Source organism: Quercus lobata, chromosome 4, assembly GCF_001633185.2.
Source record: "Quercus lobata isolate SW786 chromosome 4, ValleyOak3.0 Primary Assembly, whole genome shotgun sequence".
Taxonomy (NCBI): domain Eukaryota; kingdom Viridiplantae; phylum Streptophyta; class Magnoliopsida; order Fagales; family Fagaceae; genus Quercus; species Quercus lobata.
In genome coordinates, this window is record NC_044907.1 from 11,851,162 (window position 1) to 11,857,224 (window position 6,063).

Below are 6,063 nucleotides of genomic sequence, written 5' to 3' on the forward strand. Positions count from 1 at the left end.
GGGTCATATTTGGTTAAATGGGTGGGTTACTAATTAAATGGGTTAGGTAGGTAATAAGGTTTTTTTTTTTTTTTTTTTGAGAAAAAGAACTTGAATTTTATTAAGTGATAGGCAAATCTACCTAATAAGATGCAAAAATTTGGATTGGAACATCCTCCATCCAAACTTAAAAACTAGTGACATGACGTGCATGTCTAACTAGGTTGTAAGCAACATAGTTTTCATCCCTACCTACAAGTTGAAAACTAATACTAGTAAATAAGTCTGCCAACAAATGAGCATCATAGATTAAAAGACCATATGAGGCTACAGAAGGAGAGAAGTCCCTTAAAGCATTCATGACAATCAGCGAGTCCCCCTCAAGAATTGCTTTGTCTAAGCCTAGTTCTAGGGAGAGTTCGAGTGCTCTACATGTTGCCAAAGTTTCCAGGTTCACAACTAAATGTGGGAGTGGGATATTTTGAGATAATGAAGCCATGACCATGCCCCGACTATCTCGAACAACCACTCCAATACTAGCTCTGTATTCATCCTTAAACACTGCCCCGTCAAAATTAATCTTGAAGCAATCAACTGGATGAGGCTGCCACCTTACCCGCAATGGTGCTGCTGTTGTCGGCTTCAATGGCTGGACTGTCTAAAACTCCAGGAGTGATTGAAAGGCTTGCTGTGCTATCTGGTTCAGTGGCAGACCCGGTGGAGCAATCCTCACATTGTTGTGCCTAAATCAGATAGTCCAGGTAAGCATTGCGAAGAGTTCACCACTACAACCTGAGTTCAGAACATGAAGTAGCAGTTGTGGGAAAGTTTGGAACTATGTGCTGCTCCTAAAATTCCATTGCGGATCATCCTCCCATACCTGTGTCAAACTTGGACATGACCACAAAGAATGCAGAACGTCTTTGTGGTGTTGTGAGCAGAGGGGGCAAGTTGGATCATTGATAATACATTTTGATAGGCCACAAACTGAATGACCCCTTATGATAGAAATTAATTAATTAATTAGTCAAGTTATTAATTAATCAATTTATCATGCAAACGCCTGGAAGCACAAACAAATCACCAATAAACTAATTATGCAGTGGAAAATAAATAACTCGGTGATTTGTTTACGAATGGGGAAAACCTAACAGCAAAAACCCCACCGGGTGATTTTCATATATATATATATATATTTTTTTTGTTTTTGTTTTCATATTTAGGTGTGTGGGTAGACTCATTAAATGACTTTGAGTGTCTATATTCTGAATTAGCAACATATGTGCACCTTGACGGCAAGTGTGAACTATAATATGGTGACATTTCCTGGCTGTGTTAATGGTTGAATGATGAAATTTAAGTGGGGACGAACTAGCAATGATGAACAATGGAGTGGAGGATTTTTGTTTTTAATTTTTAAATGTATTTTAACAACGGTAATTTGTAGTAAATGTTTAGCGAACATTTTTCATAACTAGAACTTTTTTTTTTTCTTTCATACATGCCTGCTTTTTGTTTCCTTTTGGAGTTTGGATGGAATGCCATGTTGTCTTTGGCAAGATGCTATATGGGATGGATGTTATCTACAAGAGTGAAGTAGAAGGATATCTTCCTTTTAGTTTTATAGAGTGCAACTCAATGCGTCATTTATGTTTTATGCTAATGCTATTTTTTATGAATATTTTATTTTTATTTTGCTAGGTCTTAATTGCTACTTAAAGCCAGAGAGTAATTGACAAAGAGGTAGAGACAAATAAGAAAATGAATATTGGTGAAACTGAGAAAAGTGCAAATATTATCAAGATCCTAATGAAGTAGGAGTTGATGGAAAAGGACAGTGGTAGGAAGCATCAAGAAATTGAAACCAAATGTACATGACTCAAGGAAAGAGCAAGACAATGCAGATTTCTATTGGTACCAGTTCTTATCTTTTAATGATTGCTATTGAGAAAATTCTATAATGGAAGACTTGGTTAGGCCTACCATAGCCACTTTCTTTGCACTTACATAGGCTTGGACATTTGATCTTGAGGGACCAATTTTAGTTTCAATCAATGCAAGTGCAAAATAAGGATTGGCTTTAGGGGATCTCTTTTTTCTCCCCCCTACCTCAAGATATATATTTTGTTTGACTTTGTATTCTTGGAATTAATTGTCCTCTTTGCAATGTAAGGTTTAGGAATATTTTTGACTTTGGCTGATGATATTTTTGATATGGTTAGCAGATGAAGAAATTATGAGATTAAATGCAATGTTCAAAGGCATGGTTTTTGACAACTTTGGACCTACAAGATTTAGAGATGAAGCATGAAGTCATTAAGCAAGGAATAAAATATTTGAAAGATTTTAATAAGTAGAACTTCTTCTTTTTTTACATTTTAATTAACTATTATTTTTAAATAAGTTCATTTCTTTATTTCTATTAATTATTTGTATTGTTGTATTATGAGTTTTGTATTATTTAAACTAGCAACAAAACACACTTACTGATTGCTTTATAAACTATATACTATAATGCATTAGTTAAATATTATAAATTTTATTTTGACCTTTGGATCTGATGCAAGAAATCTACTTGAGAAAAATAGTTTGTTACCATTGCTTTAAGTTTTACATTATTTTTGCAATTTAAGGTTGAAGTATCAACCAATGTTTCGTAACTTTTTAACAGTTTTGAAATTGAAGATAGAGAGACAGATTAGAGAAGAAGATGTAATTCTGGATCTAAGTCTATCCAAGTTGCATTGGCAAATATGTCTGATGTAAAGATATAGTTGCATTCCTAACTTATTGTAGAGAAACTTGGTACAATATATATTTACCATGATTGATTGCACCAGTTTCATTTAATAGCTCTTCCTTGTAGTTATTAGGAAACTTTGTGCTAGACAATTTATGTATACTACCCTGTTTCTTAAATTATTCTCACCTAAATATCCTTACAAAAAAACAAGTAGTATTGCTATATATTTAGTAGGCAAATTATTAGGTACTCTTGGAGTACCATAAATACGTACTCTTGGAGTACCGTGGGTCCCATCATGGATTTAATTAGTGGGACCCACTATTTATGTGAGAGGAGGGAGTACGCATTTATTGTATTCCGGAAGTACATAATAATTTCCTTATTCAGTAAGTACTCTCAACCATGTTATGATATTAGAGTCATTATTAGATTAGTCCATGAAAGAATCATCCTTCAATTGTTTTTTAATATGTAAAATGATCCCACACATTGCGCATGATAAATGTTAGTATATATAAAAGCAGAGACCTCATGAGGTCTTGTCATGTGGCGCTTTAATAGAATAGTTTTGCAAAAACATAGGCTGGCATTTAAAATTAACAAAAGATTTTGTCCAAAATCAAAGTTCATAGCAAGCCCAAGCCCATTTTTAACCCTAGCCGAACTCTAATAAGTAATAAGTAATAGCCACAATTAACACCAAGTACAATTAACGTAGTGGCTTTGAAGTTCTCTTATAACACAACCCTCTCCTCTTCATGTCTCTTACAAAACCCAAACATTCTCCTCAATTACACCAACTCATCACTTTCTACCTCTTGCTATTTTGAGTTCCAACTTTTCACTTTTCTGTTTCAATCTCAATTTTAAAACAACGACTTCAAAGGGCCTCAAATACATGACCGAGATGTTCTCTCGACTTGGCATCGATTTAGCCAGGTCTGTAAATCTCTCTAGCTCTATTTCTCTTAAAAATAAAATGTCCCTTTTTGTTTCCATAGAAAGTAGCACTTCGAAGATTTTTTCTGAAAAATTTCTTGCCAAAATTAAAAGGAAATTGAACTTTGCATCTCTATGTGTTCTTTTAACATTCTGTGTGATAATTCCAAGAATATAGGATCAACCTCAAACCAAACAGTTGACCTGTCAAGGTAAATAAAGAACCTACTTTTGAGTTTTTTATTTTATAATTTTTCTTTTTGCGTGGTGTAGTTAAATTCTTTTTTTAAAAATCTATAATTTGTTAATCCATATCCATCAATATCCAAATTTCTGTAAATACAAATGGATCACACAGATTTAGGATTGAAGCCAAACACATAATCTGCTCATGACATATAAAAACTGAGGAACAAATACTTGAAAGTATTAAGAAGAATGTAAAGGCTTGAATTTCTTTTGGTGTGGGTAGTTTTCCAAGGCTCCAAGTAATTAGCAGTGATCTTGGGTTTGAAGAATTTCTTATAGAACAATCAGAAACAATCTTAGTGTTGAAGCAAGAACAAATCAAAGATTAGAACTGTTTGTGAAGGAAGAAAGATTGAGAGAAGAGAAAGAAAGTGAAAGAAAGAGAGAGAAACTATTTGATTAAGCAAACTGAATTTCTTGCTCAATGATAAACTGAAGCGTACAGAGATATTTATAGTACAATTTGTCTATAACTGAATGACAAATAAATCCACATTATACGGATGTAATCCGTGAAAATAGGAAAAGAAAAACAAACTAAACTAATTGATCTTCGCACCAAAGCCAACTGCATTTCTAGCATACCATACGACACTGTTTTTGCTTAACCAATACTTAAGTAACAGCACATACGAAACGAAGCATTTTAATGAACATCCTTTAGTGAAACGGTGCGTTTCTTCCATATATGAAAACCAACGGTAACTCCCAAATTCAATTCAATCTTCTTCAACCTTAAGCCCTCTGTTCTGAAATCAACCATTATCATCCTTAAGCTTCTTATCCTCACTCTTTGTTTTGGAAATGCTACTATCACTAACATCCCCCCTCAAACAACTGGGGGAGGAATCCAATAGTAGTTTGCGATACTAAAAAAGAAAAGAGGGAGAAGGTAAGGGCTTGGTGAACAAATCAGCAAGGTTATCTTTCCCAGAAACAAAACGGACACACAAATCACGACGCAACACCTTCTCATGAACATAATGGTAATCAACTTCGATGTGTTTCGTGCAAGAATGGAACACAGGATTAGCAGAGTGGGCAATCACAAAGGCATTGTCACACCAAAGGACAAGGACATGGGAGAGAAATATACGCAATTCTTTGAAAAGAATTCATAGCCAAGACAATTCAGCTACAGTGGTGGCTAAGGCACAGTATTCAGCCTCGGTGGAAGAACTAGCAATCGTTTTTTGCTTCTTTGAGGACCAGGAAATAGGGCAAGGCCCAAGAAAAACAAGAAGACCTGTGGTAGAGCGACGATCAAAGGGATCCCCAGCCCGGTCCGCGTTAGAGAAAGCAGTGAGAGTCAAAGGACTAGGGATGAAAGAAATATCATGGTAAAGAGTACCACAAATGTATTTGAGAACCCTCTTAGCAGCTTCAAGGTGAGCAATGGTAGGCTTGCTCATAAATTGACACAATTGATGAACACTGAAAGCATGGTCTGGGCGAGTAAAAGTTAAATATTGAAGAGCTCCAACCATGCTTCGATACACAGTGGGATCAGATAGAGCAACACCATCATGAGGGAGCAAGTGTGTAGATAGGCAACAAGGAGTCTTGGTGGGCTTGGAGTTCTCCATGTGAAATTGATGAAGAACATCAGAAGCATATACATCTCCTCCTTAAGGTGACCATGGAGAAATGGACTAGACACGTCAAGCTATCGCAAGGGCCAATTGCAACTAACAGCAATAGCAAGGATTAATCTGACTGTGGTTGGCTTGATCACAAGACTGAAAGTTTCTGAATAGTCTATACCAACTTGCTGATGAAACCCCTTTGCCAGAAATCTAGCCTTGTAACTAGCAATATTCCCATCACTGTTAAGTTTGATCTTGAATACTTATTTACAACCAACCAAATTAGCATGAGGAGGTGCAGGGACCAATGACCAAGTCTATTACCTTTGCAAAGCTTGAAATTTAGAATCCATAGCCTTACACCACATAGTATATATGGAAGCTATCTTGTAAGAAGGAGGTTCTGTATAGGTATAATCCAACATAGCCTTATAGCAAAGTTTAGTGTTAGGTTTGACAATACCAGTCTTAGATTTGGTCTGCATTGGATGCTGATTTGAAACAGTGGAAAGGGTAAAAGTAGTTATTAGAGGTAATGGATGTGGAACAGTGGGAGAAATGGAA